Genomic DNA, 23993 nt, shown 5'->3' with positions numbered 1-23993 from the left:
AGAAATGAAGAATAAATATTGCAGCCAGAGCATGGGATGAGTTGTGCGAAGAGGGGACAAGATGGGAAGCCTGACGGGGGTGGCCTGTCATAAAACCTCAAGCAGAGCCCAGGTGCCACTGCTTTGCTCCCAAGCCTGCCAGGGCTCCCAGCCCAGCCTCAGCCTTCCCCACCAGGCTTTCCAGCCCTTGGACCTATCACATGCTGTTTCCTCTGCCTGGGATGCTCTCACTCACCTTCTCTAAATAATCTCACTTATCCTTCCTTGTAGTTTTCTAATCTGTAAAATGAGAGTGATCATTGGTACCCCACTACATAGGCTGTTGTAAGAATTAACTGAAACCATGTATGTGAGCGGCCCTGGTACACCATAAATACTCAATAAATGGTTTTTTGTTTTTTGTTTTTTGCCGCACCGCGCGGCTTGCAGGATCAGGGATTGAACTTGGGCCCTTAGGCAGTCAAAGTGCAGAGTCCTAACCACTAGACAACCAGGGAATTCCCAGACATTCGTTAACTGAATGAATCAATTCCAGGCCCAGCTTTGGGCTCCCTCAGTCCACCCCAGCCTCCACTGATTTCCAAGTCCTCAGCGCCAGGTGTCCTTCACTTAAGTGCCTTCCCTGTGCCGGATGTTTTATCTGCAGTTCTGGGCTGGTAGTGGTTGAGATCATTCTCTCCATTTTATCGAGGAAGGAAGGCTAGTGAGTTTCCCAAGGTGTGCGAGACTGGTGGCATTTCAACAAGGTCCTCCTCACTCTACAGCCACCTTCCCCATTGTTGCCCCCAAATCCATGCTTAGATGGTCAAGCCAGAGAATTCCCCGGGGAGTGTCTTCCCTGCACTCAGGGCCTTTGGCCATGAGATGGCGCCAGGAGATTGCTCAGGATGGCCAGCCTCGCGCCTTCCGACAGCAGCCCTAAGATGAGGGCTGGGGGCAGGTCTCCAGAACGCAGGGTCCTCCCCTCTGCGGCTGGCACTGAGCAACCTCAGTTCCTCCTGACCCACTCCCCAGCCTTTCTCCCATTTATGCCTGGATAAGCTCAAGCCTTGTTCTCAGATCCCTCACCTGGGCTCTCAGGAGCCACTGGGGACATGGGCAGGGCGTAGCGCCAGTGCTGAGCCCTATCTGGCTGAGGGAGAGGCCTGGGGAGTGTCTCCCTGACACCAAGCTTTCACCGTCCATCTCCACTCCAGGCACACCTTCAGCGGAAACACTGAAATCCCTCACCCCACCTCTGCCATTTCCTTTTTTCAATTCAGGCAACAGCGCATAGGGTTTGTTTCTGCCTATAGCAGAAGCAATTAAGTTTAGACATGAGGAAGAACTGACAGGGGTTGAAGCTCCTTGGGCTGCTTGGATCCTGTGGTCTCAGGATACCCCTTTAGATGACTTGGCAGCCTCACTCCATCCCAAACCCCACCCCAAGGCCCTCTTATCTGGAAGGGATGAAGAGGCCTGACTACCAGAGGCAGCAGCTGGAAGTCTGAGCCATCGCCTGCCAGCTGGCCAAGAACCAACTCAGACCAGGCTGGACGTGGGAAGAGACCTCCTAACCTTGGCCTGACTGCCTTCTGGGTAACGAGACCTGGAAACCCCCTTGTCTGCCCCTTGCTTCTAAGCTTAGCAGCAAGGGCACAGGATGACAGAGACCAAGACCAGGCTTCCTTCCTCTGAGGAGTCAGACAGGCCGGGATGCATCACCGACTTGCTGTGTGACCCAGGGTGAGCCACCTACCCTCTCGGTGCCTGAGGTGCCACCAGATAAACGGCTAGATTCCTGAGACCAGTGCCTCCCAGGCACCCAGGGAACAGGGTGCCCTGGAGGAGTTTCGGTCTCACCTGTGGTGTCAGGCTGGCCACTAAGGCAGGCAAACTTGGCAGTAGGAGGGCACAGGGAGACTTGATTTCTCTTTTCTTTTTCCACTTCCCCTTCTTGCCTCCTGCTCAACAGGAAGGAGTTCAAGCTGGAACTGAAACAGTCATTTTGAGTACAAGGAAGGGGAAGCTGCAGCCTTGGGGAATTTGGGGGTTGAGGCTGCAGAGCCCCCAGCCTCCAAGCCTGCACGCCATCACTCCCTTTTTTTGAAAACTTTTTGGCCATGCTGCATGGCATACGGGATCTTAGTTCCCCGACCTGACCAGGGGTCGAACCTGCCAGTTTTTCTCTGGCCTCCACAGGTTGAGCAAAGAGGAAACTTGCATCTCCTGCGGCTCTACTACACACAGGCCCCAGTTGCCCATCCGTGAGCTCATGTAATCCCCATCACAATCTGGACAGATGTTTTTATTGTGCAAAAATACTTCATATGGGGACTTCCCTGGTGGCGCAGTGGTTAAGCATCCACCTGCCAATGCAGGGGACACGGGTTCGAGCCCTGGTCCGGGAAGATCTCACATGCTGCGGAGCAACTAAGCCCGTGCACCACAACAACTGAGCCTGCGCTCTAGAGCCCACAAGCCACAACTACTAAGTCCACGTGCCACAACTACTGAAGCCCACATGCCTAGAGCCCATGCTCTGCAACAAGAGAAGCCACCACAATGAGAAGCCCACGCACCGCAATGAAGAGCAGCCCTCACTTGCTGCAACTAGAGAAAGCCCGCGCACAGTGACAAAGACCCAGTGCAGCCAAAAATAAAAATAAAAAATAAATAAATTTATTAAAAAAATATACTTCACATGCCATATCTCATTTACTCTTCACAGTTACAATTCCCACTTTGCAGATGAGGAAGCTGAGGCCTGGCAAAGTTAGCAAGAGGTTCTCTCTTAGGCATGTGTATAAGGAGGTCTGAGATCACGGTGACCTGGTGGGCCCAGGGCTGAGAAGTCACAGGTCAGCCTCGGGGGGAGGAACTGTGGGACAGAGCACAGGGCCCCAGAGAACAGCTGTGACAGGGCAGCCCCTGTCAGCAGGAGAGTCCATAATGGCCAGCTTTCCAAGTCCATGCCCATGGGGCTGTAGCAGCTCCCACCCAGGGTCCTGGGAGATCCCAGGACCTTCCAATAAACCCCCTTCCCTGGAGCTAGTGTGAGAGGGTTCCTTGCCTGGAGCCCCAGGCTGCCCCATTTTTTAAATCTCCCCATGGAGGTGTGCCATTTGGATCCCCCTTCAAGAAAGACCCTGCTGTTTAGCTGCAAGGAGTACAGTTGGCTGACAGCCTCCATTGGTGCCTTCAAAACCCGCCCATCCTCCCAGATAACCAGGCTCCAGTCCGCTGGGGAAGAGATGGCCTGGGTCCAGTTCTCTGTCCTGTCCTGCAGGCCATCATTGTTCCTCTGTCATTTCTCCCACCCACTTCCCAGACCCCCTTCATGATGATGGCCTCCCTTCCTTCCTCTCCTGGAGTCTTTTTTTTTTTTTAACTTTTTGGCCATGCTGCATGGCATATGGGATCTTAGTTCCCCGACCTGACCAGGGGTCGAAACTTCTCCCCCTGCAGTGGAAGCACGGAGTCTTAACCACCTGACCGCCAGGGAAGTTCCTCTCCTGGAGTCTTGAGGATCTGGGAGAGGTAGGCCTGTGGTGACCTAGGTCTGCCAATGAGACAAGAGTGGGCTCCTCAAGCCCTGTAACTAGCTCAGGGGTGGATGGGCAACCTTCACTGGGCGCCTCAAATTCTGGAGCTTCTGTTGGAACACTGGGAAGGAGACAGGTTTCCCACTGAGTTTGCAAAGCTGGTAGGACGTAAGCTGGTAGGCTGCTGCAGCCAGGCTAACTGTCCTACGAACTGAAGATACTACCACCAGGGAGGAGACCGTCAAAAATAAAGCCAAGGGATGGCAGAGTTGAGAGGTGGGAACACGCAGGTTCCTGAGAACACCATTGAGCACCTGCTTCCGGCTGTACCTGAAGCTTTACCTTTCACTGGACTTTTTGAAGGCATGAGCTAACAAATTCCCTTTTTGCCTCAATCTGTTTGGCCTAGGATTGTCACTTGAAATCAGGAGTCCTGCCTATAGTCCTGTGCCCCCATTCCTCCCCTTTCCGCTTTCAACAGCCCATCTTTACAGCTTTGGCCTCAGAACCCTAATATCCATGCAGTGGAGGCTGGAACTGGCAATGAACCTGGAGGTCACCAGCAGAGGGGCAGGTAGGGACTGAGGGACTGTCAGGTCAAGCCTGGCTTCCACGGGGCAGCCAGGGAAGCTCCCCAATTCACTTTCCATGGGGAGAGCCCCTCTTCCATCAGCTTCCAGGGTAACCACTGTGTCATCCCAGTAGCTCCTGAGAAGGAAACTAGAAAGCTAGAAATCCAGGGTCTAGTCCTAGATCCATCACCCACTTGCTGTGTGATCCTGGGGCAGTCATTTCACCTCCACAAGCCTCATTTTTCTGAACAACTTCACTGCTACAGTTCCTTGGCTACCCAGCAAGTGCCATCCACTGAGCTAAGTGCTTTTGCGGCAGGATCTCTTTCACTCCTAGCCCTGTGTGGTGGCCTGTTTATCCCCATTTCACAGACAAGGAACTGGGCTTCGAGAAGGCTGGTGTCTTGCCCAAGGCGACACAGTGAGTCAGTGGTGAGCCAGGACTAAGACACGGCTCTGAATAATGATAAAGTTCATGCTCAGGAAGAGAGATGACATTTCCCTACAGGAAAATTGAGGCCAGAGAGATCAGGAGCTTCCCCAAAGTACACAGTAAATCCACCATGCCACCCTGTGTCTCGGGAACACAGTGTCCTGAGACAGGACAAAGGAATGGGGACTGGGCATCAGGGCAGAAAAGAACAGCCCAAGGGGCGATGTCAGCCAGACTCCCTCCCTTCTCTTTGTCAGGAATTTGGGACAAGGTCTGCTTTCCCTTTGTGGTCCCAGAGACCAGCACAGGCTGCAGCTCCCAAGAGACACTGGGAAATGTAGAATGAGTGGACCCCGTCTGTAAAGATGAGCCTCAGGGCTCTGTCCTTGGTGCTGCCTGGCAAAATAAAACAAAATAAAGCAAAGCAAATTTTTGGCTTGGCTGACGACATAGAATACGCGTCAGGGGGAATGAAGGTCACGGCTACAGGAATAGCACCTCTGAGACTTCTCGTGACCCCCAGCCCCTGACCCTCAGGAAGGGCAGGCCACCAACACTGCCTGAGTGTTCACTGTGGATCATGGTCCTACCCATTTCACAGACAGATACTGAAGCCCCCAAGGTAGGCAACCATGTCCACAGCTCTCACAGGCAAGGTTTAGGTGCAGAGAAAATCTCAGAAGACCCCTCACTGCCCACAGAAGGCAGCCCTCTGCCTTCACCCTGCTCTGACCATCTCTGGTAGCGGAGCCCACCTGGCAGACACAAGAGACTCAACTGGACCCCAGAGCCCCGGGTCAATGACAAGGCTCTGAGATCTGGATCCTCGGGCCGGAGAGGCCTTAAGAGCACCTGACCCAGAGCTCTCCACAACCCCTCAGAGAAGGGAGGCTCCCTGAAGCCTCTTCGATAGGCTTGTCTGGCCCCTGCTCACATATGTCCCATGACAGGGAGCTCACCCCTTCTCTCCCAGGCCACTGAATTCCACCTTGAGAAAGCTCAGTGAGACATATGCTTTGCCATTCCAAGTCCTGAGAGCTGCCCCATCACTGCTTCTGTTCTGTAGTCCAACCTGCCTCTGGGGCCCCAGAACTTGGCTGCCCTCAACCCCCTAGGACATCCTGCAGAGACTGTCCCATTCATCAGCTGGTCTTCATTCCCATGAGCAAGTCCAGTCACGTCCAGGCCCAGGGAACCTAGTAGCGGAGCCCAGAAACCAGGCATGAGGCCAGGAGGCCATAACCATTTCCAAACCTGAGGACAGAGCCCTTTTCCTCCGTCCTGTCTCATTCCCTGCCTGGGGGCTGTGAGGGGGGCATGGTCTCTTCCCTCACCTTCAGATGTCAGCCATGTGGCACTGGGGCCCCCATGTGTGGCCAACCCAGTGTGGGAGGAGCAGCACATTGTGGGCATCTGAGAGGTGGCCTGGGGGGAATAGATCAAAGTCAGGGCAGCTGCCAGGCTCAGGGTGTCATGTGGAGGGGTCAGCGGGTGTCACAGGGGGTCCTGCCACGGAGCACGTTTTTGTGTGTGGAGTGTGTATGAAAAACACAGGACAGACCTCATCCCCTTCAGGTGGTCACTCAAACAACATCTTCAGGGTGAGGCCCTCCCCCTCCACTCTAGTGAAAATTGCAACCTCCCACTAGCACACACACGCCTCCGCCTCTGCTGTATTTTTCTCCTTAGCATGTACCATCTTTTTCTTTTTTTTCTTTCTTTTTTTTTTTTTGAGACATCAATGGTTTATTGGACAGGGAAGCATGTACCAGATTTAAATGTATTATTTTATTTGTTTGCTTATTGTCTGCCTCCTCCCACCAGAACATAAACTCCACCAGGGCAGGGGTTTTCATGTTTTCTTCACTACTGCAACCCCAATGCCTAGGATGGTGCCTGACACATAGTAGGTACTCTATAAAGTATTTGTTGGATGGATGGATGGATGGATGGATGGATAGATGGATGGATGGATGGATGGATGGATGGATGGATGGATGGATGGATGAATTTCTAGGGGTAGCTCGAGAACAGAGAAGATATAGGGACAGAAATCTGACTGGGGGCATAGGGGACTTGGCTCAAGGCTGTGTTTTATCGCAAGCTGCAGTTGGTACTTGCAACATGTGTTTATTGGAGATTAGGGGCCGATAGAGACCTGTGGGGCTGCCTCTAACTGGTTGTGTGTGTGAGATTCAGGCTGTGAGCAGTCCCAGCTGAGAAGGGTGAACAGGACATGGCCTGGTGGGCCTGGACTGCCTGCCTCTCCCTCCTGCCCTGTCCAAGGTCTCCATCTCCCCAAACCCCTACACTGGCCCTGCTTTCCCCCAAGAGCCTCCAGCCTCCAAGCCTGCACACCATCACTCCCTGTGCACCAGGGCCTCTGATTTGGAGGCCTCCAGCACCCTGGGCCAGCACCTTCTTGGCCCCTCTCCCTTCCTTTGCCAGCCTGGACCTCCACCCCAGGACCCCAGACTCCTGAGAACACAGCCCATCCATTTGTATCCCTCATTCCTGGTACCAGCAGCCTGCTCAGCCCTGCACTACAGAGCTGAGTGTGGATGGAGGAATGTGACTCAGCCCAGGGCCCTGAGGCCCCACAAACTGGTTGCCACCCCACTTGGCTGGGCTCCCAAACTTTCACCTGTCCCAGAGCGGCCCCTCTCCCTTCTTGTCCAAGACTTTGCCCTATCTTTCTTGTCAGGCCTACCCTCAATCCCAATAGCCCTCAACTCATACTTCAGAGCAAAGGCAGGCCTTTCCGAGGGGCCCCCCTTCAACTTCCTGGCCATCTAAATAAATCCAAGCCTGCTTCCCTCTCTCCTCATTCCTCCTATGCCTCAGGCCACCTCCTCCTGTGTGGATGCCCACCCCCTGCCAGCTCCACCCCTCAGCCCACAACACTTTCCATCCTCACCTCTCACCTTAGCAGCACCTCTTCCTTGACCCTGTGCCTCTCCAGCTGTGTCTTCTTCCTCCCTTCACAATCAAGCTTCTGAAAGAGTCCTTGCTGCTCTGCCTCTACTTCCTCCCTCCTTGCCCCCATTTCTCACACCCCTACCCAAGGGCAGGGTAGAGCAGGGAGTCTTTGGGCCCAGCTCAGGGGAGAGCGTTGGGCACCCTGTCCTTCTAGGTGAGGCTGGGAGCCTGTGACTGTCTGAGCTCCATCATAAGCAAATCTCAATCTCAGAAGTGACCTTGATGCAATAGACGTTTGGAAAAAAACAAGCCACTTCTGTTTGACGTCGCCCCTGCTGAGGCTGGTGCAGGACTGGGGGAGGGGAGCCACCTCTGTGGCTTCCAGAAAAAGGCCTGGACTCTGCTGAGAATTTGGGGTGGAGCTCGGGATAGGCATGGCACCTCCAGAACATCTGTTTAGGTGGGAACTGGGTGATTCTGGAGGGGGTAGGTGAGAGGACTGATACCTCTGCATAGCTCATGATATGGGTTTGAGAAAACATCAATTGTCTGTATCACAGAATAGGATGGGCTGTCGATCATGGGGCAGGTGTGGGTGGGAGGCACAAAGCTCGCCCAGCTATCCCCCGGCATCACTCCTGATCATACAAAATACGAGGGTCCACTCCCGAATGGGTCTCTCCTCAGAGCTCCCTGGAAAACCCAGAATTCTTCAAGCCCATTAATTCCAATTCTCCAAGTCAGTCCCATACACTCTCCGCAACCTACCCCTACCCCTGGGTGGGGTCCAGGTCAGTGAGAGCCCAATGTCCATTCCTGGCATCCGCACCCCTCTGCCACCCATCACTGCTCCCTCTGCAGATCTTGGTACTTGGCAGACCTGGTTTCCACCCTGGCTCTGCAGCTTATAAACAGTGACTCTAGCTCTCTGAGCTTTAGTGCCCTTCATTATAAAATAGAGATAACCATACCCATCTCACAGTACTGTTGGGGCTCAAATGCAGGAATGATCTAGAACGCCCAGCCCAGAATCTGGTGCAAGCAGGTATTCACTCAGTGGGGCTTTTATTATCACTCAAAATTTTATCACAGACCAGCTTAGAAATGGCCTCACTTTCAGTCTTTGCTTATTTACCCACTCACTCACTCACTTATTCACTCATTCGTTCATTTCCCATGCGTTTGCAGGGAGCCTTAAAATGTGCAGGGACTTCACTGGGCTTTGGACCTCGTCCTTGAAAAGCCTCAGCGGGTGGGAAAGACAGATGAGGGGGTCTCTGGGAAGACAAAGGAGGCCCCTATTCTTGCCTGGGTTATCAAGGAAGGCTCCCTGGAGGAAGTGATTCTTTGATGGACTGTGGACAAAGAAGCGGAGGGTGTTGTTCCCCACAGACAGACCTGCTAGAGATAGGAGGGCACGGGTATCTGCAAGCGTTCGTGTTTGCAGGAGGTGAGGCAGAGAGGTCAACAGAGCTAGGTCCCAACAGGCCTCACCCAAATGCCAGGCTACAAATTTGGCCTCTGCATGGTGGGCGTCAGCCAAGGAGCCCTCGATGGTTTGTAAAGCAGGGCAGGGGGGTGAGCAGAGTTGAGATTTAGGAGGTTCCTTGTGCTGCTGGATGGAGGATGGATTGGATGTGGTTAGAGTTCAGGTCAGAGACAGTAGCCTGAAGTGGCTGGGACAGGGAGGCTGCAGGGCCAGCTGGTGGTAGGGCCAAATCAGGGGCCTCGGATGCCTGGCTCACAGCAGCCTCTCACCCCTCCTCTGCACACCCCTCCACCAGCCTTGACGGCCATCATGCTAGAAAGACAGATTGGAGGGGTCAGGTTCTCAGAACACAGATGAAAATCCAAGGCCCAGAGCAGCTGAAAGGCTGGTCTACAGCCTTGTAGAGTCTACAGGGGTCTTCTACCCCTGAACCTGTTCCCAAGCCTGCTGCATTAGTCTGACCCTCCGCTCCAGGGGAAGCAAGGGTGTGGCTTTGGTAGATGGAGACTCAGAGGAGTCTGGAAGGATGACTTGTTCCAACTGCCTGGGCTGCGTAGGCCCTCCCGTCTCAGAATGGGGAGGGGGGCCTTAGAGCTTCCCGAGTTCTCTCCTCTCCTCCTTCACACCCATTTAGCAGCTGAGGAAACTGAGGCCCAGAGAAGAGAGGCATCCGGCTCCCGAGATAAACACAGCTCTCTGGGTCTTGGGATGGATGTCAGGTGTGGGAGACAGAATCCTTGGGTCCTAGCCTCAGCCCTGCTGCTGCGCAGCTGGATTCATGATTCCTAAGGACACTCAGCTGGTGAGGGTGGAATGCCTGCGGCACCAGCATCTGGCCCTGGGCCTGCCCTTGTGCCCAGCACCGTTCCCAAGGCGCTTCTCTTCCATTCCAGCCGCTGGAAGGCATGGCTGAGGAGGACAAAACAGGGAGGAACCATCTGCTCCCAGGAACTGAGGGTCTGGGCTGGTCCCTCCTTTGCCAGAGGAGCCCAGGCCCCACCCTGCCTGAGGGGACAAACGATCCCATCAGCACAGCTCAGCCGAGCTGTGCCTCAGCCCCACAAGCTCTCCCAGGGCGGGCTTGGTAAGGATGCCCAGCTCTGGTCCCTGGCGCTTGCAGACTTGACCAAGCCCCCTCAGCGTCTGGCCTTGCACTTGACCTGGACCCTACCCAGGGGAGGGGATGGACTGTGGGGAGGGTATGGGATTGCACGACAGAGACGGGGTTACTAACTGGTTAAAGTGGTCAGTGCTCATCGCATTTCCCCGATGGGAAACCTGAGGCCCCACTTCAAATTAATTACCAAGCCCTGTTCGTTCTCCATCTTTACACCTGTCAGACTGTCCCTTCCTCTCATCCTGTGGTCCCTGCCTCAACCCAGTCAGCAGCCACTTCATGCTCTGTGTCTTCTATGCAGGCAATGCATCCCCTTTCTGCAGTTAGAGAGGTCCTTGCTCAGCAAAAATCTGACTTCTTCACTCCCCTGCCTAAGCATTTTATGGCTTAGGGCAAGCCGGGGCCCTGACGACCCCTCTGTTCTCAGCACTAAGGCCTGCCCCTCACACACAACCCACTAGGCCCTGAGCTACTTTCACTTCCTGAGACCAGCTGCGCTCTCCTTTGCAGCCCAGTCAGTGCTGTTTTTGCCCCTGGATTGCCCTCTCCCCACACTGCAGCTGGCAGGCTCCTGCTGGGAACTCAATGGCACAGGAGACCCAGGTCCTGCCCTCAGGAGCTCAGCCTAGACAAGGGACATGTATCTGAAGACCCACAATCTGAGGCAGACATCCTGCTCCAGAGCCCTGTGGGAGCCTAGACAGGGAGCGATGGTCCTGCAGGCCGGAAAGGCTCGGTAGAGGAGGTGGCAATGAAATGGCCAAGTGCGCACAGAGGCAAAGGTCATTTCAGGCAGAGAAAACAGCAAGGGCAGAGGCTGGGTGAGGCACACTGAAGGATGGTGAACACAGCTGGAGCAGCCAGTATACCAGCAAATGTGGTCAGAAAAGAGGCTCCAACTTATAATAATAATGATACAAGCACTGAACCCTTACTGGGTGCCAGATATACAATACTCCATTTAATCCTCATAATGACCCTGTGAGATTAGACTGGTATTATCTTCATTTTATACCTCAAGTGGGGAAACCAAGGCACAGAGAGGTTAGCTGACTTGCCTGAGGTAGCACAGGTAGAAGGAGTGGCTACTGGGCTATGAACCCAGGCAGTGCGGCTACAGAGTCTATATTCTTAGCTCCTACAGTAAGGGCTGGGGTAGGGAGGTTCTCAGGTGGCAGGGAGATCCAGCCCCTCCATTGCTCTGCTCAACCTGCCTGGGACCCAGCTTGCTTAGGCTCACCTGCTCACTAATCACAGGGTCCCATAAACATTGCCTCCTCCAGGAAGTCTTCAGGAACCAACTAAAAGGATTCTCTCTACTTCCAGTAGCCCCCATGGGAAATCTGAGATGAGGCATGTCCTTTCAAACACAGCCTCCCAACCCCAGCTGTCTATCAGATTCCTAGACCCCTTCTGGGGAGGAGTTTGCCTGTCAAGCATCTCTGCCTATAGGGAGCCCTGTCCTCCATTCCATGGTAATCTTGTTCATTCAAGGTGGACACCTGAGCCAGAGCTGATCAATCAGAGCATCCATCCAGACCCCTTACCAGTGACTGGTTCAGGGGGAACCAATTAGCGTCTACCCCAGGATTTGGCTGGAACCAGCGTGAAAGTTTCTCTCCCAGGATTATTAGCCATGAGGGCCATGGAAGCCTGGTGCTTCTGGAAAGAACTTGGATGAGACTGTAGGAAGCCAGTAGAAAATCAGGAGAAATGATACAAAAAGAGAGACTGCTGATGGCATCACTGTAATTGCTGAATCTAACCATGTCTGATCTAGGTCTACTTTTGAATTTTCCTTTACATTCACTAACACTGTTCTTGCCCAAATTAGTTGCATTTGTTGTGTGCAATCAAAACAGACCTGACCAATATGACACCGAAAGCACAGGCAACAAAAGAAAAAATAAATTGGATTCCATCAAAACTAAAAACTTTTGAGTATCAAAGGATACCATCAACAGAGTAAAAAGGCAACCCACAGAATGGGAGAAAAATATTTGTAAATCACACATGTGATATGGGATTAGTATCCAGAATATATAAAGAACTCTTACAACTCAACAACAACAAAGAAACCAATTCAAAAATTGGCAAAAGACTTGAACAGACACTCTCCAAAGAATATATCCAAATGGCTAATAAGCACAGGAAAAGATGCTCAACATCACTAATCGGTAGGGAAATGCAAACCAAAACTATCATGAGATACCACCTCACACTCATCAGGATGGCTATTATAAGAAAAAACATTAAATAACAAGTGTTGGTAAGGATGTGGAGATATTGGAACCTTTGTGCGTTGCTGCTGGGAATGTAAAACGGTGCAGTTGCTATGAAAAACAGTATGGCAGTTCCTCACAAACAAAACAAACATAGAAATACTAAAAGATCCAGCAGCTTCACTTCTAGGTGAAAAGAATTGAAAGCAGAGACTCAAACAGATATTTATATAAATGCCAATGTTCCTAACAGCATTATTTACAATAGCTTAAAGGTAGAAACAACCTAAGTGTCCACGCATGGAAGAATGGATAAACAAATGGTGGTATATATATACAATGGAATATTATTCAGCCTCAAAAAAGGAAGGAAATTCTGACACATGCTATAACATGGATGAATCTTGAAAACATTATGCTAAGTGAAATAAGCCAGATACAGAAGGACAAATATTGTATGATGCCACTTATATGAGGTACCTGAAATAGTCAAATTCATAGAGACAGAAAGCAGAATAGTGGTCACCTGGGGTTGGGGAGAGAGAAATGGGGAGTTATTGTTTAATGGGTAGAGTGTTTCATTTGGAGATAAAATAGTTCTGGATTTGGATAGTGGTGATGGTTATATAAAAATGTGAATGTGCTTAATGCCACTGAATTGTACATTCAAAAAAGGTTAAAATGTTTTATGTATGGCATAAGAAATATATATTTTATCTTTGCCCCTGGTTCCTCACACAGAGCTCCTAAATCCCTTGGAATTTCCTGAGTGATAGGAGCAACTTTTGTTAACAAGTTCACTCAGAGAACTTCAGGATGGGGGCGGGTTGCCAGAAAGAACAAACCTTGATTAGAAGCTTAGAACTTTCAGCTCCACCCCCTAAACTCCAGGGAGGGGGGAGGGACTAGAGATTGCATTCAATCACCAATGGCCAATGATGTAATCCATCATGCCTCCAAAATGAAGCCTCCATAAAAAAATACCCTAAACAACAGTGTTCTGAGAGCTTCTAGGTTGGTGAACACATCAAGGTGCTGGGAGGATGACCCACCCAGAGAGGGATGGATGTTTCTCGCCTCTTACCTTGCCCTATGCATCTCTTCCATTGGCTGTTCCTGAGTTGTATCCTTTATAATAATCTCGTTATAGTTAAAGTGCTTTCCTGGGTCCTGTGGGCCATTCTAGTGAACTATGGAACCTTAGGAGGGGGTCATGGGAACTCCTGATTTATAGCCCGTCGGAAGTACAGGAGGCCTGGGACGAGTGACTGACATCTGAATTGGGGCAGTGGGTGGGGGAGACAACTGAGCCCTTAACCTAACGGGTCCAGGCTTACTCTCAGAGTTGGTGTCAGAATTGGTTGGTGTTACTAATACTACATATAAAACAGATAACTAATAAGGACCTACTGTATTACACAGGGAACTCTACTCAATACTCTGTAATGACCTATATGGGAAAAAAATCTAAAAAAGAGTAGATATATGTATAACTGATTCACTTTGCTGTACAGCAGAAACTAACACAACACTGTAAATCAACTATACTTCAATTTAAAAAAAAAGAATTGGTTGGTGTTAGGAGGAGAAAACTGCACACATTCGGTGTCAGAAGTGTTGTGAGTAAAAACAGTTCATATTATGTTATATATATTTTCCCACTAAAAAATGATTAAAGGGACTTCCCTGGTGGCGCAGTGGTTAAGAATCCGCCTGACAGTGCAGGGGACGTGGGTTCGAGCCCTTGTCCTGCCACGGAGCAACTAAGCCCGTGCGCCACAACTACCGAGCCTGCGCTCTAGAGCCCGCAAACCACAACTACTGAGTCCACGTGCCACAACTACTGAAGCCCGCGCGCCTAGAGCCCGTGCTCTGCAGCAAAGAGAAGCCCGCGCACCCCAAAGAGAAGCCCGCGCACCCCAATGAAGAGTAGCTCCAGCTCGTGGCAACTAGACAAAGCCCGCAAGCAGCAACGAAGACCCGACACAGCCAAAAATAAATAAATAAATGAAAATAAGTAAGTAAACAAATAAAATGATTAAAAGGGTAAATTTTATGTTATGTATATTGTACCACAATAAAACACAAACAAGTCTATTAAGCAGAGACAGCCTTTGTTCTAGACCATCTTTTCAACGGTGTTTGCATAGCAAACAGACTTGGAAGAGAGTGACAGTGTCTCCCTTTGGAGCACAAGGCAGTTTTGTTGGCTGTCTGGTATGACAAAAATAATGTCTTCCTTTAGGGCAAAGGTCAAGTAGGCTCACTGCCCATTATAAAGGATGTGAGTTGCCTCAGGTCTAGGTTCTTCCCTTGTAATGAAAGGCATTGCATGGGCAGGTATTATCTGTCCTTTACATTACCCTGTGGGAATTGGGGCTTGAGGAACCAGTGCTAACACTGGTATTCTCCCTGCTACTACTGATGTGAGGAACAGAGTTCTTTGTCTCTAACCAGGAGTCTTAGGTCTTCTGCCAGCCTCCATGAAACTGTACTAGGCTAATTTAGTAGCCTGTAAGTGTGGTACAATCTCATGCCCTTCACAGTTCTTGATGCTATCTGCATCAGAATCTCAGGTAGGAGATAAAGGAAATTCGTGTTTTTGACAATTCATTATGATAGCCAACTCAGGCTTGTGGGAATCTTGCCCTAGAGCTACACCCTGGAAGAGCTGGTTTCCCTAAGGTGCTGCACTTTCCTCCTCTTGGAGGCTGCTCCTCCCTGTTTGCTCCAGCTGCCAGGAAGCACACAGTTGAGTTTCCCTGACCTCCTACTGTAGGACCCATGTTAGTTTCAACTTCTTTTTAACTGTATATTCCTGCTCCTGTTGTTTTTTAAATTAAGATGTAATTCAACTACCATAAAATTCACCCTTTCAAAGTGTACAGTTCAAAGGTTTTTAGTATACTTTTTTTTTTTTTTTTTGTGATACGCGGGCCTCTCACTGCTGTGGCCTCTCCCGTCACGGAGCACAGGCTCCAGACGCGCAGGCTCAGCGGCCATGGCTCACGGGCCCAGCCGCTCCGCGGCATGTGGGATCCTCCCAGACCAGGGCACGAACCCGTGTCCCCTGAGTCAGCAGGTGGACTCTCAACCACTGCGCCATCAGGGAAGCCCGGTTTTTAGTATACTTTTAAGATCGTGCAACATTAATCCCAACTATATAATTTCAGAACATTTTCATTACCACGAAAGAAATCCTGTACCCATTAGTAGTTACTCCTCATTCCTCTCTCCTTCCATCTTGTGGAAGTTACTTATCTACTTTCTGTATATATAGATTTGCCCATTCTGGATGTTTCACATAAATGAAATCATATAATAAGCATGATTTTGTTACTGGCTTATTTCACTTAGCATAATGTCTTCAAGGTTCATTCAGGTTGTAGCATGGACCAGCATTTCATTTATGTGGCTGAATACTATCCCATTGTAGGGATATACCATATTTTGTTTAACCATTCATCAACTGATGAACATTTAGGTAGTTTCCAGTTTTTGGCTATTATGAATAACATGGCTATGAACATCTGCATACAAGTTTTCATGTGGATGTGTGGGACTCGAGGGACATTGTTCCAGCTAATGATTAAGAACTCTCCAGACAATAGGGGCTTCTTAGACAATGGGTGAATTTCCAGGATGTCTGGCCCCCTTCCGAGAAGGAGGGAGATAACAAAATGTAAAAAAGGTGTCTGTCAAAGACCAATCAGGCAGCTGGGGAGAAGGAGGGAGATAACAAAATGTAAAAAAGGTGTCTGTCAAAGACCAATCAGGCAGCTGGGGACAAGTTCCCTCTCTGGTCCGAGCCTAAGCCGGGACCAATCAGCAGGAGAACACAACCAAATCTATAATTTACATACGGGGAAGTGGGAACCTATAAAACTGACATATTCGCGCCCAAAAGGGTTCTTTCTTCGACCTCCTACGTGAGGACCAAGGAACCCCGGTGCACCGGCCTTCAATAAACCTCTTGCGTTTTGCATCGGCTTCCGACTCTTGTTGTTTCCTGGGCGAGTCGAAACTCCTAGGAGACCGCGCAGGTCTAACAGATGTATGCTTTCAATTTTCTTGGGTACATACCTAAGAATAGAACTGCTGAGTCATGTGGTCACTCTATGTTCAACTTTCTGAGGAACTGACAAAGTCTTCCGAAGTGGCTGCACTAATTTACATTCCCACCAACAACATACGAGAGTTCCAACTTCTCCAAATCCTCACCAACACTTGTTATTGTCCGTCTTTTTCCTTACTGCCATCCTAATGGGTATAAAGTGGTATCATATTGTGATTTTGATTTACATTTCCCTAATTACTCCTTTTTTATGTTGTCATTTATATTTTACCTTTTTGGTATATGTATTTCTGATCGGAGGCCTGACGTCTTTTGTGGACCAAGTACCCCATGGAGTAGGACAGCCATGGGTTTCAGGGCCAGACTGTCCTGGTTTTGAATCCTCCCTCAGCTTCTATTAGCTGTATGACCTTGAGCAAGTTATGCAAAACTCTGAGTCTCAGTTTCCCCACTTACTAAATGTGGCTTACAGTATTAACCTTTCATGGCTGTTGCTGTTATTATAAAGATAAATCTGTAATAAAGCCATGGTGTGGGCCTGGCATAAAGTAGGTCCTCGGTGAATCTTAATAAGTTTGAGAGTCTGACAGGGAGGTTTCCAGCTTGGTCAGGAGACCTAGGCTGGGGACTGTTCAGATTTTAATCTATTATCTCTTTTATTGAAGCAACTTTCTACAGCAGAGGTGTTTTAGGCTGCCTCAAACATCAGCCTCTCTGTGTCTCTATTTCCCTTTTGTGACAATGAGAAATGAGGCTGTGCACCATAATGTGAATGTTGCTCAGCCTGGAGGGTTCACTGTGACCCCTTACAAGTTTCATCTCTTGCCTCAATCATCATACTAGCTGCTGCCTAAAGGAATATCTCCTCCCTCATGAAGGGCTCTCCAGGGTGAGGAGGGAAGTGAACTAAACCTTCCTAAGAACCTACAAGTAATGCGCACTATCTTATTTTATCCGCTCCATGAGCTGGCCAGGCAGGTTCTAGTACCCCATTTCACAAATGGGGAAATTGAGATTCCAAGAAGTTAAATAACTTTTCTGAAATCACACAGCCAGCAAATGCTGGCGCCTGGGTTCAAACCCAGCTCTGATTTTAACATCTGATTCCTTTTCCCTGTGCCCTCCACCCCCACCCTGTCCCCCAACGGAAGGCCCTCCGGAAACTTCTGAATGAATGAGTGGCTGATTCTCCTCCTCCGGGCTCGACAGAGACAATGTCATCCCTTTGAGCTGAGATCTGCCCCTCAGACGCCACAGGTAGGCTCTCTCCTGGGGCCACAGAACAACCCCCAGTCTGTTCCAGGCCACAAAATTGAGCACTGCCCTGGGAGTCAGGATGCCAGGCTCTGCCCCCACTACTACAGACTTAACCCACCCAGGCTTCAGTACTCTGCCCATGAGTTCTCTAAGCGAAGGACTGGATCTACTCGCCTCTAGGTCCCTGGCATCCAGCACAGGGCTGGGCACAGATGCCACTGACCCAGCCTAGGCCATCTCCACAGACCCACAGCTGCATCTCGCACAGGCCTGCCCTCGCATGGGAGCTGTTAATGACAGGGCTGGCCCTGGGGCAGGGGGAACAGGAAGACACCTCCACATGTCCAGGCCAAGGCACTGGCCCTCACCAGATGTGCCAACAGTCAGAAAGGAACAGTCAGAGCTGGGCCGGCAAATCCCCACCCCAGACTGAAATAGAAACCCATTTCAGAGACAAATGGGGAAATGGCCCCGGGACAAGAGGGGTGGGGTGTGGGTGTCATTGGGGAGGGCCCTGGAGACACAGTTTCCTGAGAGCCTTGACGTGTCTCTGCTGCAATGGGTGGGCACTGTCGCCAGGCTCTGCTAACTCACCCCTCCTCTAGGGAGGACAAGTTAGAATTCCGGGTCCCATCCTGGATAATATGCTTTAACCTCTCTGAACTTCATCTTCCTCAACTGCAAAATGGGGATAATGATAATCTTGGCTGCATTTGCTTTTATGTGAAGCACTTAACACACAGTAGGTGCTCAATAAGTGACAGCCATTGTTATTATCGCTTAACCTTCTCTTTCAGCTCAATAGTGACTGAGTGATTTATTCATTTGTTTTTTCATTCATTTACACATTCAGCCAGCCAGTCAGCACACCCTCGCTAGGTAGGCCGCAAGAGTTAAGGATAAAGATTTTGGAGTTAGGTAGGAGTTGAAACTCCAGCACTGCCACAAGTTGGGCTGGGTAACGTTGGGAAAGCCACTTCCCCTCACTGAGATTTCACTTCCTTGCCTGTAAAATGGGATTAATAAGAGCACCCGGAGGGTGGGGGTACTGGGATGTTGTGAGGAGCCAGTGGAACAATGATGTGAGAGTGGCTGGCACAGAGCCTTGGAGGGAAAAATGGGTGGCAGGTGGGCTGCGCAGGGGAGCCAAGCAAGCTGCCAGCCCTGCAGACTGGGCAGCCGGGCCTCCAGGGGCCGGATGAGGTGAGGGCGAGCTGGAGGGGAGAAGAGTGGGCGGGCTCAGAGACAATTGCTAGGTTTCTGGACCACAGGTTGCTCCCTTCTGATAAACTAAGGAGCAGTGAGGAAACACGGAAAAAAGACTGGAAGAAGTTTAGAGAAGAGTCCCAGCCAAACCGGGAGCTTTGGACAGCATGGAGTTACTGCCCCAGCCAGGCCAGGGAACGTGAGCACGCACACCACGTGTACACACGCTCACAATCTGCACATTCTCACTCATGCATACACACCTGAGGGCTTGCACACACACACACAGATGCGCCATCAGAGGCACAGCACTTTATAGTTTACAAAGAGCCTTCTCTTTCATCTTCTCATTTGATACTGAGGGATGGAGAGACTGTCCCTGAATTGGTGTAGGACCCATTCTAGAGCTGGCAAGAGATGTGCATCCCTAGTATCTTCCAGAGGCCAGGGCCCATACCACGGGCTGTGCTGCTCAGTTTTTCCCTTGTGGTGGCGTCGTGGGAGTTCAATGGCAACAGAAATGCCAGAAAAGTTTTAACACAGCTCCCTCAGATATACTCGTTCACCCTGCCGCACTCCCCTTTAGCAGATCGCACCAGGACTCAGGGACTCACTTTCCCCACCAGCCACGTGAAGGCAAGAGCTTTCCTAAGGGCCTCCTCTGTGGACTCCTATCTGGTCCTGATCCTTCCCAGCCTCTTCCCATCACAGGCTCCTGGGGGCATAGCCTCCTCTCTGAGGGGCACTCACTAGCATAGAACACTTAACAGTTTTTCAAAACTCAGGGGGAGATCGTTGTTACCCCCATGTTACAAATTGAGGCCCAGAGAGGGAAAGTGACTCAAACCCAGGCCTGTGTGGCTCCCAGGCCCGCCTGCCCTGTTCCCCTCCTCTACCGTGGCCCAGCCTGGTCCCCAGGTCGCTGTCTCCTCTGCCCTATGCGCTGCACAGGCTGCAGCTCTAGGTACAACCAGGCCAAGGAAGGGAGGAGGACCCCAAGTCCGCTCCCACTCTCTCTCCAGCTTGCAGCGAGCCAAAGTGGCTGCAAGCGGTCCATCTGTCAAGATCGCTGAGCTCTGAGGGGAGGTGGGGTCTTAGCACTCTCAGGGCACGGACCCAGAACACTCACCCAGGAGGGAGTGAGCGCCACGCAGCTCTGTCAAGCGCTGGGGGAAATTCTGACTCCCGGAGCAGCCCCTATTCTAACCAGTTCTGGTGCCACAAACTGTCACATGCACATCTCAGAGTCGTTCCGGGAGACAGCCAATGAGGAAACCGAGAAATCCGAGGAGGGGAAGTAACTTGCCTCAGCCCAGAGCTGGCAAGCTGGCAAGCAAGGGCTGAGACCCAAATCCAGAACATTCCAGCTCAAGTCCCTAACACCAAGGCTGACCAGCCACTTCCCAGTCACTTTGCCGTCTGAGTGTGCTCACCCCCAGAATGGGTATCGTCAATTCAGCCCCAAGGGCTGTTGGGAGGATTGAGTGAGGTGGCATTGAAAGACCAGGGCTTGGGCTTCCCTGGTGGTGCAGTGGTTAAGAATCCGCCTGCCAATGCAGGGGACACGGGTTCAAGCCCTGGTCCGGGAAGATCCCACATGCCGCGCAGCAACTAAGCTTGTGTGCCACAACTACTGAGCCTGCGCTCTAGAGCCTGCAAGCCACAACTACTGAGCCCGTGTGCCACAACTACCGAAGCCCGCGCGCCTAGAGCCTGTGCTCCGCAACAAGAGAAGCCACTGCAACGAGAAGCCTGCGCACCACAACGAAGAGTAGCCCTCGCTCTCCGCAACTAGAGAAAGCCCGCGTGCAGCAACACAGCCAAAAAAAGTCCCAATGCAGCCAAAAAAATAAAATTAATTAAAAAAAAAAAAAAAAACACAGACAGACCAGGGCTTGGCCCAGGGCCTTGGCACCCAGCGGATGACCGCTTTCTTCCTCATCTCCACCCCACCCCTCAGCCCTCTCCTGGCTTTTCTCAAGTCTGAAGAGAGTCCTGGCACTGCTCATTGCTGCTGCAGGGAATGACTAACCTGGTTTTCTCAGCAGTGCCTGGAAGGTCCATTAAAGGATGCTGAGACTCTGAGATTAATGGTTCTGTTGTCTGGCTCTTGCCCCACGGGTCCAGATGCCTTGCCTTCCACCTGTGGACTGAGTATGGCTCCTGAGATAGAGGGTGATTTTGGGGGAAAAGTCTGAGCCCAGGCCACCATCGCCTTCCCCAGCTCCAATCCATCCTTGAGCTTGGGCTTGATGAGAAGGCAGCCAGGGTGGCTCTGCCTCTGGCCAGTGGTGGGTCTGGGCCAGCCACTCCCCATCCGTGAGGTTAGTCCTCTTCCTCTTCCTCCTTTTTCTTTTTTTACAAGTACTTATTGGGCACCTGCTCTGTGCAGGTAATGTTCAATGCACTTGAGAGCACAAAACTCCCTGCCCATGTAGCACCTACATTCTAGCAGGGGAGACTAGTTTATTTTAGTTCATGAGTAAATATATAGCAGGTCAGGTAGTGATAAGAACTATAGAGAAACATAAGGGAGGTTAAGGGGCAGAGATCCACAGGGCTTGGGGGCACTGTCTGGATTTTCTGGGTCCTCTTCTCACAACACCACCTCCCGCCTAGCCTGGAGGAGACCCCAGACCCTGAGCCCCAACGCTGTGCCTGGCCCTGCCTTGGTGGGTCTCAGCAGCAGGCCAGGGGCCAAGGCGAGGGCTCCCTGGGCACAGGCCACAGCTCAGGACCACTAAGGCTGCAGCGCGGAGCATCCTGAGCCTGCCTTCCACTCGCAGCCTGCAGAAGCTTTCCCCAGGCTCGGAGAGGGAGTGCGTCCTCCAACCAACCCCGATGTTTCATTGTAGAGACAGGGTGCTGGGCCCAGAGAGGGGCAGGGACTTGCCTGGATCACACAGCAAGGCAAAGGTGTCTTGTCCCCCTCCTGCCCTCTCCTCTGGCATGTCCACAATGGTGCACTAAGGGCAGAGCACTGGCCTGTGAGGGACTGCCTGTGTCCTCAGCCGGCCCCATCCTCCCAGCTCTGACAGGCCAAACTCGTCTTCTCTCAGCCCCAGGAGGTTGAAGCCACTTCCCCTCAGCCCAACCTCAAGAGGTTAGGATTTTGGTTGACTGCCTCATCTTGCTCAGATGTGATTTCAGGTGGGTCCTACCCCTCTCTGGGCCTCAGTTCCCTCATCTGCCAAATGGAGGAAATGAAGGCACCTGCATCTCGGGTCTGTCAATGAAGAATGAGCACAACACTGGCAAGAGGGCAGTTTGCAGACTTTTAGGTACCACTCCAACGACACAGGTTGTTATATGTTCAACACTCCTGTTTATCTGAAAACCAGCCTCCTCATGCTTGTGGGGCCCTGAGGCAACCCCCAGAGCAGGGCAATAAGTGAAAATTCCACAGAACCAGTTCTACAGAAAAGACAAAAACACTCCGGCTCCCAACCAGCGGGCCAGCAGCGGACAGGAAAAGCCCTTTCTCTGTCCTTGTGGTGAGAAGGTGAGCAGGGAGACACGGAAAGGGATAGGCCTGGGAGGACTGGGAAAGCTTATTCCGGGAGAAGGTGTAAGCCCGAGGTAACTGTAAGCCTCAAGTCCCAGGCTGGGAGAGGACGTACCTACACGAATGGCAGGTACATGCATGTCTACGTGGCGGGGGTGGTGTCAGCTATGAGTGGGTCTGACCTGGAAGAGGCACGTGTATTCATAGGGGTGCATGTGTTTGGAATTGCACCCATGTGTATACGGTACACGTGTGTGTCCGTGAGAGTGGCCCTGGAGTGTGTACATTCACACGTGTGTTTGCCTGTGCTTGTGTCTCTGCATGTAATGCACACATGGGCCCACTCCTGGGGTGCCCACAAACCCCCAGTTTAGAGGCCTTGTTTTCCCAGGCTCAGCAATCCTTGCCACAATCCCAGGCAGGCCCAGATGCCGTGGAAGATTTGTGGGGTTCCCGGTCACAGCAGGCTCTCAATTTCCCTGGGGAACAAAAGCCGTTACACAAGAGGAGGAGGAAGGTTTAGAGGATTAACTTGGCCTGCTCAGCCCTGGATATAGGCTTCTCATAGTGGCGGAGGGGTGTGCCCAAGGCCGAAGCCCTCCTCCTGGGGTCCTCAGCTGCCTGTGGGCACTGACCCCTTCACAGCTATCCTCCTGCCCTCAGTCACTGGCAGGAACCCCTGTCCAGGTACAACAGTCAAGCACTTTACAGTTTACAAGGATTCTATCCACAGTCACGTCCTCACAGAGTAGACTGAAGCATGGACTTTGCACAAAAGCTTTAGCATCCTCTGAGAGCAGGTCAGGAATGTGCCTGGAGGCCTCACCTTGACCAAGTGAATCAGATCCTTAAGGGTTTCAGGCAGACATTGACTTTTGAGAAGCACTGATATAGAAACTCCATACAGAGCCAGCCCCTCATCCCCCAGGTTCTCCCAGGATGGCTAAGACCCATTCAAGCAATCTATACTGACAAACACAGTGCTTACCACAGTGCTTATACTATCTCATTTAATCCTCATAAACCCACGCAAAGTAGGTACCATTATTATCTTCATATTACAGATGGGAAAGGGAGGCACACTGAGTGGTTAGGTAACTTGCCCAAGGTTCCTGTAGCTAGTAGTAGCAGAGCCAGGATTTGAACACTGCTTCATTCAGCTGCAATGTCTCCATGTCTGGGTGGGAGTCAGTCTGGTGGGAGAGGCAAGAAAAAAAAAGCGAAAAATCCAAGAAGCCAGTGGATGTTCTCATAAGAATCTAGGGAATAGCAGATTTTACTTATGGATTGCTTTAAAATTTCCAAGCCCATAAAAGGCTGGAAGCAGCTCAGACAAAAGCCACATATGCCACATGATCCCATTAGAGGCAGAGCAGTGAAACAGCAGCAGAAACCTAGACTAAGATGGTGATTGAGCTTCCTGGCAGCCAAAGTAAGAGGCGGGAGGTGGGGAGGCTGTGAGGATTCCAGAGCTGGGCCAGAGTCACAGGACTGGAGACAAGGGGACCACTAGAGAGATATTCGGGAGGCAGGTTCAGTGGGGCTTGATAACTGAATGGTGGAAATGGGGAATAAGGAGAAATGAGGAAGAAGCCCAGGATACACCCAAACCCCTCCTTCCTGCCAGGGTGGCTGGAGGACAGAGAGCACACAGGCAAGAACTGGGCACAGTGC

General features: G+C 51.3%; 1 protein-coding gene across 3 annotated transcripts in view; it reads right to left on the bottom strand.

The window, feature by feature from the left end:
* The window catches only part of P2RY6 (pyrimidinergic receptor P2Y6), a 57150-nt gene that overhangs the window by 13041 nt on the left and 20116 nt on the right, over positions 1–23993 (bottom strand). Inside the window, exon 1 of one of the 3 annotated variants that reach the window (XM_060303664.2) lies at positions 19944–20030. The exons of 1 other annotated variant lie outside the window; for it this stretch is intronic. The gene's annotated coding sequence lies outside the window, so the exon portion shown is untranslated. Of the gene's footprint in view, positions 1–1842; positions 1933–19943; positions 20031–23993 lie in introns of those variants that run through there. One more of the 3 variants, XM_060303666.1, reaches the window with a different exon arrangement.

Source organism: Globicephala melas, chromosome 8 (assembly GCF_963455315.2).
Source record: "Globicephala melas chromosome 8, mGloMel1.2, whole genome shotgun sequence".
Taxonomy (NCBI): domain Eukaryota; kingdom Metazoa; phylum Chordata; class Mammalia; order Artiodactyla; family Delphinidae; genus Globicephala; species Globicephala melas.
This window is presented reverse-complemented; position numbering and strand designations above follow the sequence as displayed.